Consider the following 14,607-nt stretch of genomic DNA (forward strand, 5'->3'; position numbering starts at 1 on the left):
AGTAATAGAAGCGATATATACAATTAAACATATAGTAGATGAAAAGCTAAGTAAACCGAAAGGAAAAGTATTTGTATGTTTTGTAGACCTTAAAGAGGCATTTGATAGGGTTGACAGAGAAGTATTAAAAGAGCGGTTGAGGGAGATGAGGGTGGGGATTAATTTAAGTGGGAGGATTATGGACATATATGAGCCATTTATTATGAAAGTGGCCTAAGTCCATTTATACTTAAATTGAGTTATTAAAGGGTTTGCGTTTCAATGCAATTTACACTTTTTTATTTACACTTTTCAAACTATATTTGCTGTCCTGTGTTCGCTATTATTAGAGATTTATTCCTTCTACTTTAAGCTTTGATTTTCGACTGAGCAACGTCGATCAAAATGTTAATCACAAGAAATCGTAACTACCGAACAGATTAGGCAAAGTTAACTACGTCTGAAGATATGAGTGAGATAATTGTTAGAGAAAGTGATACGACAAGTGCCAAAATAATTAGAAATATTACTCAATACGGGATAAAAAGTTTCTAGCACTGCATTGATACCAATGATGATTACTTTGAACATCCTCTGTAACTGTAAATTCATTTTACCTTTTCAGCCTCAAGTGATCTTTGTTTAACTTGGAAGATCTTAATGTTAAACATCATTTGATTGGCCTCGATAGACGATATTTGAAAACAAGTATTAAATCATAGTATTTATTTTAAAAAAACAACGATGAAATTTAAATCTCGAAAGCGACTCCACTTAGCAAGAAAAAACTCACGTCAGATAACAGCCCCCGTATTCCCATGCTACTTTTACTTCAAAAAGATTTCTATTACTATCATACTTTCCATATTATTGACGTTGCAATAGTTAGTGACTCACTCTGAACATTTAATATTTCTTTAATGACTTTTCCAATTTTTCTTTGAACTTTCTTTTGAAATCGTATACCGTGGGAGTAGAAAGTTATTCGTACATCAATCAATTTTAAACATAGATTTTAGAAATTCTTGTTCATTAACATATTTCTTATAAACAAGGAATATGAAAATATTTTCCGATATCGGTACAATAAGTAGGAAATAGCAAATAATAATTTAATTATATAAATAACCGAATATTTAAGGAAAACAAAAGATCGGCTGGAAAATGTATGCAATAAATATCCATACATCTCGTATGAAGTATTGTAGTAAATGACTATACTATGTAACAAATACTAGTATTAATAAACAATAAATTGCATTATCGCTATATTTCCTTGCCTATTCCAAAATTAGATTTTTTTACGAATATTTTTAAGAACCACTGTACATGCCTTTTTTCTCTCTGTTATTCTATCACATTCTTAATTATATCTACCAAAAAAAAGTTCCCATTGATTTGAAATAGCATAGATGACGAAACTCGCCGGGAACTTTCTGTTCTTTTTCGTCTGAATATATCTTTTGTTGGCCAGGAATGTTGGACAGAAATCTTCACTCTTCTTTTTCTTTTAAAATAAAATTTTTTTATTCCGAAGACAGTGGTGAAAGTCTAGGATTTGTACTTTGGACAAAGCTCAGATAAAAGAAATACTTCAATTTAAGCATAACAGTGAAAAAAGGAAACCTTGATGACACGTTTTTCGAATAAAGAGATTTTTAGTTAAAGACTCCTGCTGTTTTAAAAATCCTCACGTACAATAACACCTTTCAATCGTTAGTCCTATTAAAACATTTCGTTATTCCAATGTTTGGAACAATCGTCAAGCTTCCTTGGAAGTATTTCTCCAGATCCTTATTTACTACAATAGAGATGTTTTTTCTTCCATACATCCTTATATATCCTATATACGAATGCTTATTTACCACCATTAACATATATACAAATATCAGGCAGGGTTTAAAAGCCCTGCCGCAAGGTTTTTCTCTGACGAGACAATAAAGTATTGCACTTTTTATTTGCTTAACTACGTGTTTTAATTTATTTTCATTTCACCTTCCTTACATTTAGCTAAACATAATCGCCAGAGAACACTGGCGGGATTTGGTATATGCGGCAATGAGATTTCGAGTTCCTAACGCCAAATAATTAATTAATTTATATAAATAAAACTTATTTCGTAGTTAATAAATAAATAATCATCAAAAAATTGATTATGATTATTGAATCGAGACGAATAAGTCCTGTACGAAATTTCTGCAATACATATTTAATTTTTTTCTAAAAATAAACAAAATAAGAAGAAGCAAATAATATAAGAATATAATTAAAATATATGTTTGTATAGCCTGCGCATGGCTTTATCATTATGATGATTACAGTTTATAGTTCTACGGCGGTTAAGTATGAATATAAATCTCTTGGTATTTTATTGTTATTTTCGATCAGAAAACGTTAAGACATTGAACGCCGATTTCGCGTTATTACCGGATTATTTTTACAATATGTTATGTTTCAAACATTGAAACTTTGATTGATTTTACTTTCCATTGTTTATTTTTCTCTGCGTTTGTCTAATTTCTAACAAGATATAGATAATATTTTATGCAAAATCAGATCAACAATTATTCTGTAGAAATTAATTTAAAAGTCAATATTAATACAATGGCGTTCAATGTGTGCTTTTTTTTTTTTAACTCTATACATCTTTACAATTTGTTCGTATACATTTGGTAAATTGTTATGTAAGTGTAAAAATATAGCAAAAAATATAGTATCTCCAATGAGAAAGCGACGCTATTGTCGTTTATTTCACTTAGTTATAGTTTTTAGTATGTCTTTTGGGTGGATTCTTTTGTGCCTTCTAGGAATATATTGGTTGTAGTTATCGTTGGCTAGGGGGTTTATGTGAGTATCAATTCTTCTTTTGTATCTGTTGGTTGACTTGGTTATTTCTTCTTCTATCGTAGGAATATATAGGTCCTTCCTTATGTCTTCATTTCGGACGTACCATGGAGCGTGGACGTACCACGATCCTCGATTGTGCGTAGGGTAGGAAAAAAGAAAATTGGTTTTTCCTTTTTAAAAAAGCGTACGCCACGTTCCATCTCTTTTAAAATAGCTGCCTCTTTTTAAATATTTTCTTATAACTTTATCATCAACTTTTAAAGCATCCCTCAAATAAGAATACGACCAGGAAGGATTATCCGTTATTAGATAAAATAAAAATTGTATAATGTTGTATTCGTTCCATATTCGATGGTAATAAAAATGTTTCCAATCACAAATAATGAAAATTTTATACCAATATTTAACTGTCTCTGAACATACTTCAGGAAACTGATAATAATTCGATGATAGAAGCTCTTCTGTAGCATTTTCAGCACTTTTACCTCTTATATAATTTTTCCACACTTTAAACAGCACTTCTTCTAATTTCGGGGAAGCCATGTTTAAAAATGTTCAACAAAGAACTTGAAACTCTGAAAATAACAAACGAATCTTTATATCCAAATATTAAAATAACACTTAATATAAAAGTTTAACGTTGATTATAATATCAGTCTAGTCGTAATTTGTTGGGATTGTAGACCAATCCGAATAAATATAAATAGTTCGTACTGTTGTGTAGATTTGATATCGTAGAAGGAATCGTTATTAATAGAACTAATTAGCAGTAAATATGCTAAATATGTAATTGTTTTATAGCAGGAAAGATTTTGTACACAATGTTTATGATACTTGAATATCAAACTCTAAAATCAGGAAATCAGAAATTATTTGTAAATCGCACAAGAATAGCTGGCACGCTAGTCGAAAAACTTAGAGCAAAGCCAATATGGCGTAACTGTATGCACAACCTGTGCACAAACGATTTATACAAAATGATGTAGATAAGAACCGATCTAATATATAAATTAGCCTTATCTCTGCATAATACTTATTAATTAATACTATTAGTCTTATAATAGTTGAATAATTTAGTAATTCAGTAATCTTTTAAACTTACCTTTACTGTAGCTGTGGATACTTCTTCCAAAGAGCACAGAGTTTAATTTATAATTTAAAAACTACTTTCAAAGACCAGTATTCACTATTCCTAGAGATATGGTCTTTCTACTTCGAGCTTCGTTCCTCGACTGATCTAGACGAGAGAAATATTACGCCCTTTATCCAAAATTCTGAAAAGAGGGGGAATAGTGAACCTTGATCGAAAGTGGAGGGGACTTGCATTTGCATTCAAGACCGAGATTGCCCGAAGATTGCCGAAGATCCTTCGTTTGTGTATTAGTGCACACGGACGCTCGCACGCACACTAGCCCGCTCGCGTGTAAAAGCCGACTGAGAGGCGGGACTTGCTTCCCCACTCTTACAATTACTTTTACCACTCTTTCTCGCTTATTTTTGCAAATACGAATAAACCTTACAACATTTTTTTAGTATTTTTCAATTCTCTACAACTTTTTTTGAAACTTTTTTCGATTAAATGCCTAGATTCTAAGATAAGGCTATCTTTTATCTTTAGAACGAAATGACCACGCCTCCTTTCCCTAACTGTCCAAAGACGATAACAACACTAACTTCTCTAGACTGAAAATTCTGATTACAGGAGGGAAAGCTCACCAAGTACTAAAAGGGGAGGGATAAAGTATGAACACACCTACCAACAAGGATAAGTGGAAGAAAAAACATCTGTATATTAGTAAAAGAAGATTTGGACAAATATTGTCAAGAAAGAGCTTGACGATTTACGACGCAATAGAATAACGGTATGTTTTAATAGCGATTGAAAGGTGCTATTGTTCGTGAGGATTTTTTTCACTGCAGATATCTTTAACTGAAAATCTGTTTGTTCGAAAAACATGACATCAAACCATTTTTTAGTGGTAGGTTTAAATTTAAGTATTAATTTATATTTATTTTTTCCAGCTGATCTTTAGTTTTCCCTAATTATTCTGTAAATTATATGAGTAAATTATTATTTGCTATTTGCTACTTATTTTACCGATTTCGGAAAATATTTTCTATCGTCTAGATCAGTCGAGGAACTAATCTTGAAGTAAAAGGAATAAAACTCCCAGAATAGTGAACACAAGACTGTAATTATAATTTGAAAATTGTAAATAAGAAAAAGAGGACAATTTTGTTCGATTTTGATAAATTTGGTTTAAAAAATGATTCATTTTATATTTTTTTAACTTAAAGGGATGATTTATCGATTCTTTTAAATTTTACAAAAAAAATTTATCCTCTGAAAATCTCAAAAGGGCGGATTTATAGTTTAATCTTCTGGGTGTGTCGCGGCGAGAATTGTTGATTAAAGGAACTTTTAATTTTAAAAAAGTATGTTCATGTCGGAAGTTAAAAGTTCATCGAAAAGACGTGTAAATAATTTCCGCTTGATTGATAAAAATCTTGTTTAGTTATCGTTTGCCCCGATTTTTAAAATATAGTTTTTAAGTAAAAACACGTTTAAACCGCAAATTTTGGAGGGTCACGTATTTAAGTTTTAATAAGAGAAATTCTTGGAATTTATTTTAAGCAGTTTTGTTTACATGTTTTATTACTATTGTGGTTCAGTATTTCATTGTAAAAAATGAAGAAAGTAAGATATGGAACAATTCAATGAAATTACTCACATTATGGACATCGATGGCTTTGTCGTAAATAAACGATATTTGTATAAAGAGATAAGTATTGTCGAAGTAAATATCGGAAATCGTATGTAACGAAATATTACTATTTATATTTCGTCACCTTTACTAATAATTTAAATTGGCCGCCGTCCTACAGTTAAGACGCGCAGGCGTATTAGGCTTAGAAAGATTCGGGAACGTTAACAACGAAACCGAAAATATAGAGACGGTTAGTAGTTTGCTAAGCAGAGACGGTTAGAGTTCAAATTGCGTAGCTAGTAATAAGACAATAAAATAAGATTGAATATTAGCTGTAATTGTTGTTTCTCTTCTTTGCAGATAATGCAACTAATGTACATAGTGTAGTTTTAAGTGTAATTTGTATTTTTACAATGTAACGCAATGCAGATAATGTAGTTTAGTGTGAATAATATTAATAAAATAATCGAGAGAATCTCTTATTTGCAGAAACTCAAGGAAGTTATATTTCCAAGACATCATCCTTATAAGAACTATGTAGAATATACCTTATACGTATATATAAATACGATTTGTTTTTACGGAAAAAGTTTTCGACATTATTTGAGAGCGACAGAAGAACGGCGTGTTACGTAACAAACAAAGTCCATGGTATACCATTCCGGGACTTCGGTCTCGACGAATATGAACAAAGTCATGTGCACCGAGAATTAGATAAATTTCGCCAAAGACATGGGTCGAAGCTTTTAATAGCATATAAAGGAGAACATATCGAAAGATATTTGTTAAATCAGGCATCAATAACCGGTTTCAACTTAGAAGACTTTGATTGTCCTAAATTTGAAGACCTAATTAAAATATATGAAGATAGAAATTTAAATAATTCTTATCTTCATACATCGGCGAAATCAACCACAAATGTACATTGTTGTCCCTTTCTGAGAAATAAGTGTATATAGAATAATATAAGGATAAAAGATAATTTTTGTAAATTTTAAAATTTTTATAGCCAATTTTTTCTTACGCGCGCGATTTTTCATAAGTATTTTTTTTTATTATATATAATACCATTTTATAAAGATTACTGTTTCTACAAAGAGACAAGTTATAACTACGTCTGTTTTCGCCGTAATGTATAAATATGTAAAAAAAATGACGATCTCATCATTCCTTTAAAATAAATTATTATTTTATTTATATTCTTATTAATTTAATATTGTATGTAACGACGGATAACCTTTCTTTAAACCGTCTCCGTGCGTAAGACTACCAAATTTCTGTTATCTAATTTTAAGTTAAGTCTGTAGATCAAATTTGTTATCGGCAAAGCTATTCTGCAGTCCATATGTACATACCGAATTTAAATAAACATTAAAACTTTATAAAGATTCCAATCAAAAACACTGCGAAACTTTTGCAATACCGCCTTTTTTATAAATATGATGTAAATATGCTATGTACATCCGTAGAGATGTAAGAATTTCTACAATAAAATAAGTAATTACGATCTTCAGGAAGCGTTATAATTTCGGTTTAGCCAAACATACATACCTTCTAGGAAAAAATTTGCTGAAAAATACTGATTTCGTATGTAACCTAAAAGGGTTCTACAATCTCGTAATTTCTTAGATTTGATTTAATAATAATCGCTGTACCACCATGTACCCTTATTGGAGTACACCTTTAGCCCTAAATTTTGAAAATCTATCTGTAAAGTTTGTCTCGGATATCAACATTATTTGAATGTCATGATTTTTTTAAAAAGATTCCGTTGCATTAGATCATTGGCGTTCCAAAAGGCAATAATGAAGGGTAATGTCTTTATTAACTTTGTAGTTAGTTTGCTATATAATTAGCAGTATCTGGGTCGCTACAAAAGAGTTATGTTGATACAATCTCTATGGATTTCTTGCATTCTTACAGTTAGCGACTGATCTTAAATGCAAATGGTACAGTATGTATGCGTATAAGTGATTAGTTTAATTTCTTTTAAATTTATTTTTCAACGTTTTCGAATTTTTATTCTTTTATTATTTTATTCGTTTTCTTTGCATCTGTTTGATACAAGTCTTTTACTGAAATTGTCCATTTTATAAGAAAATGTTAAAATAAACACACAAGACACACTAATTATTCTTCGTAAAATAAGTTTTGTAAAATCTGTTAAAAGTTTTTGTAAAATCATTGAAAATAAAATGACTTCGCTTTATGTCCTCAACTAACCTACGACGATGAAAACATTAGCCCCTCTAAACCGAAACTTCTGAATAAAAAAGGAAAGACTCGCCAAGTATTAAAAGAAAAAGGGTTAAATTTGACCACACGTACCGTCAAGGATGTATGGAAGAACAAACATCTGTATTGTAGTAAATGAGGATCTGGACAAATACTTCCAAGGAAGCTTGACGATTGTTCCAAGCAATGGAATAACGAAATGTTTTAATAGGACTAACGATTGAAAGGTGTTATTGTACGCGAGGATTTTTCAAACAGCAGGAGTCTTTAACTGAAAATCTCTTTGTTCGAAAAACGTGTCATCAAGGTTTCCTTTTTTCACTGTTATGCTTAAATTGAAGTATTTCTTTTATCTGAGCTTTGTCCAAAGTACAAATCCTACACTTTCACCACTGTCTTCGGAATCAAAAAAATTTTATAATATTTTAAAAGAAAAAGAAGAATGAAGATTTCTGTCCAACATTCCTGACCAACAAAAGATATATTCAGACAGAAAAGAACAAAAAATTGTCGGCGAGTTTTGTCATCTGTGTTATTTCAAATCAATGGAAACTTTTTTTTAGATAATATACTTAAGAATGTGATAGAATAACAGAGAGAAAAAAGGCATGTACAGTGGTTCTTAAAAATATTCGTAAAAAAATCTAATTTTGGAATAGGCAAGGGAATATAGCGATAATGCAATTTATTGTTTATTAATACTAGTATTTGTTACATAGTATAGTCATTTACTACAATACTTCATACGAGATGTATGGATATTTATTGCATACATTTTCCAGCTGATCTTTTGTTTTCCTTAAATATTCGGTAAATTCTTCTTCTTCATTCTTCAGTTTAGGCAAGTCGCCTGTTTCGTAACGACGTTTTTCTGCCTATTGCACTGTTAAATTGTCGCACCATCGTTTTCGTGGGCGCCCCGTACTTCTGCGGCCAACCGGTGACTTATCCCGTGCAATTCTGACGATTCTTCGGTTGTCCATTCTGCTAATATGTTCGTTTCATTCTTATTTTTTACTTAGTATCCATTCGTTAATGTTCTCCACTTTGCATGTTCTTCTTATATCTTCACTTCTCTCTCGGTCCAGTAGTGTTTTTCCAACTATTCTGCGAAGAACTCTCATTTCGGTTGTCTCTAGTAACTGTTTCGTTTTCGCTGTGTCTGGTCGAGTTTCTGCGGTATATGTCATAATAGTCTCACCGTTGCCTTATAGATTCTTGCTTTGGTCTCTATATCCATGCTTTTGTTTCGCCATATTGTGTCATTTAAACAACCCGCTATTCTGGATGCCTTCATTGTCTGTTCTCTTACTCTGCTTCAACATCACCATACCCTGAGATTTCTATTCCTAGGTACTTAAATCTAATTTCCTGCTGAATAACCTTCCCTTCAATTTCCAGTTTGCACCTTAACGGTGTCTTTGACGTTGTCATGCATTTAGTTTTCTGGGCCGATATCTTCATATTGAATGATTTGGCTATGCAGTTAAATCGGTGTAGTAGACGTTGTAGATCATCCTCATTTTCGGCCACTAATACAGCGTCATAAGCGTAGCATAGGATGGTTATTTCTTCGTTGCCCATTTTATATCCTTTTAGTAATCTTACATTTCTTATTATTTCGTCCATAATAATGTTAAAAAGCAGGGGGCTTAGGGAATCCCCTTGTCGGATACCACGACCTGCATCAATCGGTTCAGTCAAGGCACCATTTATCTTTGCTTGGATCTTATTGTTTCTATAGATGTTCTCTATGGTCTTGATAAAATTATTCGGAATTTGCCGGTTATAAAGGAGGTGTTTAACATCCTTTAACTGCACACGGTCGAATGCCTTTTCCAAATCAATGAAATACACGTATGCTGGTCTGTTGTATTCGATTGATTTTTCTGTTATCTGTTTATGATGAAAACCGCGTCTGTGCACGATCTGCCTGATCTGAATCCCTGTTGTTCGTCTTCTAGGTTCGTTAAGCTGTTAATTTTATTCGTTATAACCTTTGTTGTTAGTTTCAATGAAGTGTTTAAAAGATTTATTCCCCTGTAGTTTGTAGGCAGTTTTTTGTTTCCTTTTTTAAACATAACTATAGTTGTACTAGTTCGGTAAATTATATAATTAAATTATTATTTGCTATTTCCTACTTATTCTACCGATTTCGGAAAATATTTTCATATTCCTTGTTTATAAGAATTATAATAATAGTAATATGTTAATATGAAATTACAAATTAAATTTATTAACGTATTCTTTTGGCTGTAGTAGTGTAGTGGCTACAGTAGCTACAGTGTGTGTATGTTTTTACGTCGCCGATACCTATATCTTATTATGAGCGCTAGCAAGTATTTTTACCTTTCTTCCTTTCTTTTTATCTCCGTTCTTTTTCTTTGCTTTCTTATTTCTTTTTTTCGTTATTGTGAAGTAAGCTTAATAAATTTTTTGTCTATTTTTTCAATAGTATTTTATAATAATTTTATAGAAAATATAATTAAAAAAAAATGCTTTTGTATTATAGGAAGGGCGATTTATTTTTGGCTAACGATATAAATTTTATTAGGAAAAATTTATTAACAAAAAGAAATTAAAAAGAAAGAAAAATTTATTATAAATTTTATTAAGAAAGAATTATTGTTTTTCTTTTATTCAATTTTCATTATTTTTGACAATAAATAAATAAACAGCGTGCCATAAGTATCAAGATTCGATTTAAAAACGCCGCGCTTATACGCCGATATATATAGATATACAGAACGCTCGACACTCGACTGCCAAAACGAAAAATGCTTGCTACCGAAAGAAAAAATCTTATACAGAACGCTCAACTATCGATGGCCAGGAAAAAAATACTCGCTATCGCCTAAACAAATAGAAAGGGGGAAAATCCGGTCTCAAGGCCGAGAGCCCCGAAGATTGCCGAAGATCCTTCGTTTGTGATTAGTACACACGGCCGCTTGCACGCACACTAGCTCGCTCACTTGTAAAAACCTTCGGAGGGATAGGACTTGCTTTCCCCCACCCATATAATTACTTTTACCACTTTTTCTCGCTTATTTTTGCAGATACGAAGATAAACCATAAATTATTATTAGCGTATTTTTTAATTCTCTACAACTTGTGTTTGAAACTTTTTTCGATTAAATGCCTAGATTCTAAGATAAGGCCATTTTTTACCCTTTTTTACCTTTTTGCTCAAAAACGCAGGATCTTATTGCAAAAGAATTAGCCCTATTCGATTCAGCGTCGTCGATTTGACCTTAGATCAATGTTTTTCGCTGTCAGCTGAAATTTAGAAATTTGACCCTATTGAGTGGACTATTAGGAGTGGCAGGAGATTATCGCTACGTCCCAAGTTTGTAGCAGCAAGTTGTTTCAAATTGCTTCAGATTGATAGTACTCGGTAGGCAAAATCACGCACAGGTGATCCGCACAGTTCAAATTATTACATATCAGCTAGCAGTAAAGATCAGAGGTTTCTGTTAGTAACGAATAACGAAATTCGGGCAGATAGTGAAATAGGGTCCAAGCGCCACACTGATCCGCTATTGAACGAGTATTAAATATATTGTCAATACATTATTATATATTGAAGTGTATTATTTTGAATCAACTCCTTCCGCCCTTACAACGTGGAAGTGAAAGAGGATAAGGTCCGTTTTCAATCAGAGTGAGAAAGGGCGTGCACGAGAGCGTGCACTATACGGAAGTGAGAATCAGTACGACCGTACAACCTAACAAATTTATTTAATATTCAAAGTACGTTAATAAGTATGTAATACTTAAACCAGTACATATATATTTAAATAATCTGAAATATAAAAAAAGTGTAATAGAGTATTAAAATAATTGTTAATTATTCAATAGAAGTGTCTATTGTTGTTTAAAAGTTCGGAGTATATGATGTATTTATCATCCTTCTCGAAATCCACTGTTAAACTGATTCATTGTCCTCTATAAAATCTCTTTTGTTAAAAGTTAATTATATGACTTTCCGAACGTTGAGCATGTGTATAACAGGAATAATATACGTAATAAATAGGATTATCTTTTTTCGGGAAGTCATACAAACAACTTTGAATAAAAGAACTTTCACAGAAGACAACAGGCCAGTCTGAAAGTAAATTTCGAACAGAACGGTACATACATCTTATACTACGTGCTTATAAACAACAACACAAATTACCTTCGATTAATTAACAATTATTTTAATTACACTAACGCATTTTACTTATATTTAAGCTTGTTTTAACGCATATATGTTGTTTGAAGCATTACATATATCTATTTTTTTAACGTGCTTTAAATATTAATTAATTTCGATCTGATACACTTTTCGATGAAAATTTTGTGCCACCTTCTTAAAATTATCACTGTGCAGATACATTAAAACAAATATACCTTTGTTGAAGCAATTACATAAAAAAAAGAAAATCAGAACGTTATAATCTTAAATTCAATTTATTTCGAATATTATTCTCGTTATAACATGCGCAACTCTCGGTAAGTCACATAATATTTAATAAAAGAAATTTCATAGAGGACAATGACCCAGTTCAACGGTGGATTTCGAAGGGAATGGTACATAGATCATATATTCCAAGCTTTTAGAGAACAATGGGCATTTCTATTGATTAATTGACAATTATTAAAATATTTTAATGAACTCTACTTACATTACAGGAAAATTTTACCTTTATAGTCATCACTGCGCAAGAGTGTTAAAATAATTACATAAAAATGAAGTTATTCGTCGTACAAATACACGGGACTTAAATTTTTTCCACATAAACTGCATTTTATTAATACAGGCTCCTAACATGTACAAGAGTATTTCAAATCGTTGGATTTAACAACAAATCTCTTTGAGATTTTTTTCTATTTGTGTATGTGTGTATGAAAGCCTTAAATAATTACTTTTTAAAATATACAGTCGCTCACGAAAGTATCTGAACAGTTCCCATGAAATATTTTATTAATTATAATAAGTGTATTACAGAACACTTACCGACATATTATCAAAATTAGATAGAGGTATGACTCTTTAGATTATACAGATATAGTTTCAAGCAAATCGAAATATATATACAATAATTATGATTTATTTCTTACAAACGTAACGATTGCTAAAGCCACAAAAGTATTTGGAACATTGAAATTTAAAATATTACTAATAATGAAAAATATTACTTTATTCCAGAAAGAATCATCTTTGCTAATAAATTCTTTGGCGAATTTTAATCTTTTCTTCTTATTAATATCACTAATGTATGACTTCTGTGTATCTGTAATACATTTATTATAATTATTAAAATATTTCATGGCAACTGTTCAAATACTTTCGTGAATCACTGTATGCATAAATGCATTTCTGAAAGCACATACACGTTTATACAATTAAATTTAAATATAATTATTTAAAATTGTATGACAACTGAGCGGAGGTGGTCCCTCTAGTAACTAAGACGAATTTGGGTAGATAAAAAGGGGATTGCAAGTTTCTATATACTTATGTATTCTTTGTCAGACCTTTTTCATACTTTGCTTAAATAGCACTTGTCATTCTATAGAATACCTAGGTATTAAATATAGACAATATACCTAGGGAAAGTATTTAATATTTCTTATATTTCGTACATTGCCTAAAACCGCCAAGCATTATGTACAATGTCTAGGCATTATGCAAAATACAAGCTTTCCGTACATTGCCGGTAACATATACATATACAGGGTGTCCCAGATAACTTTAGTCACGATTTTGCAAGTAGTTGCGATAACCTGACAAAAAAATACTTTCAACAAAAGTTTAAAAACTTGTTTTCATTGACTATACTTTGCAATAAAAAAAAGTTCAAAAATAATTTTTGTTTTAATGTTTCTTAGGCAACCTTTATTTTTTTAAATGGTACTTAGTTTTTTTAACTGTACAGTATTATAGCCCATATTAATACGAATTCAACGATATTGTCCTAATGAATCCCTACAATTGTGTAAATTTTTTAAACAGGAGTGGAGGGTTATGATCGTCCCACAAAAATCCTTATTCAAAATAATAATATGACTGATAATTATAGACAATTAGTAAAGTATTATGAAATTAAACGTCATGCAAATAAAACGGTTACTGATTTGCATTCGTTAATTGTTCTTTCAACAATGTCATGCTTTTATAAAATGAAAAAAATCTTTGACATTATCATCGTTCAACGTGATTAGTTTTAATATAATATTTCAATATTCCTATGCACATTTGTTCGTGATTCGACCCGAACATATCGACTTGTATCAATTAAAATAACTAAACAGAACTGCATGCTACGTCAGTCACTGCGTGAAATCATAAATAATTCAATGTTTTTTTATTTTTAGGAAAGATATTATAAGTAATAATCATTTTTTTCGAAGAATAATAAACAATACACGTTTTCGTCTATCAAACATTGACAATCAATACAAAATTTTACATCTTCAATATCAATGGATTGTTATAAACAAATAAAAATCAGAATTTCTATTTGTAATCTTCGGAATAATTTTCAAGATCTATTTTACCAAAATATACGCTGGCTAACGTATGTTCCTTCTTTTTAGCCTAATTCAGTTACCAAAATAAACGCAGTCAATGTGTTTTATCGTATCGTATCTAACAATACACACCAGAAATAAAAATTTCTTGTTCTCTTGTAAAGAATGTTGTGATCATACGGATTTTTTCGATTAATCGATTATCTTCATAAAATTAATGTGATTAAAACTATTGTTATATATAGACAAATTTATTTGTCCTGTGTTTATTTATATTCTAGTAATATGTATTCCAATTAGATTTTTTTTCTAAACAAATTCA

This window comes from Polistes fuscatus, unplaced genomic scaffold, assembly GCF_010416935.1.
Source record: "Polistes fuscatus isolate 324 unplaced genomic scaffold, CU_Pfus_HIC Scaffold58, whole genome shotgun sequence".
Classification (NCBI taxonomy): Eukaryota; Metazoa; Arthropoda; class Insecta; order Hymenoptera; family Vespidae; genus Polistes; species Polistes fuscatus.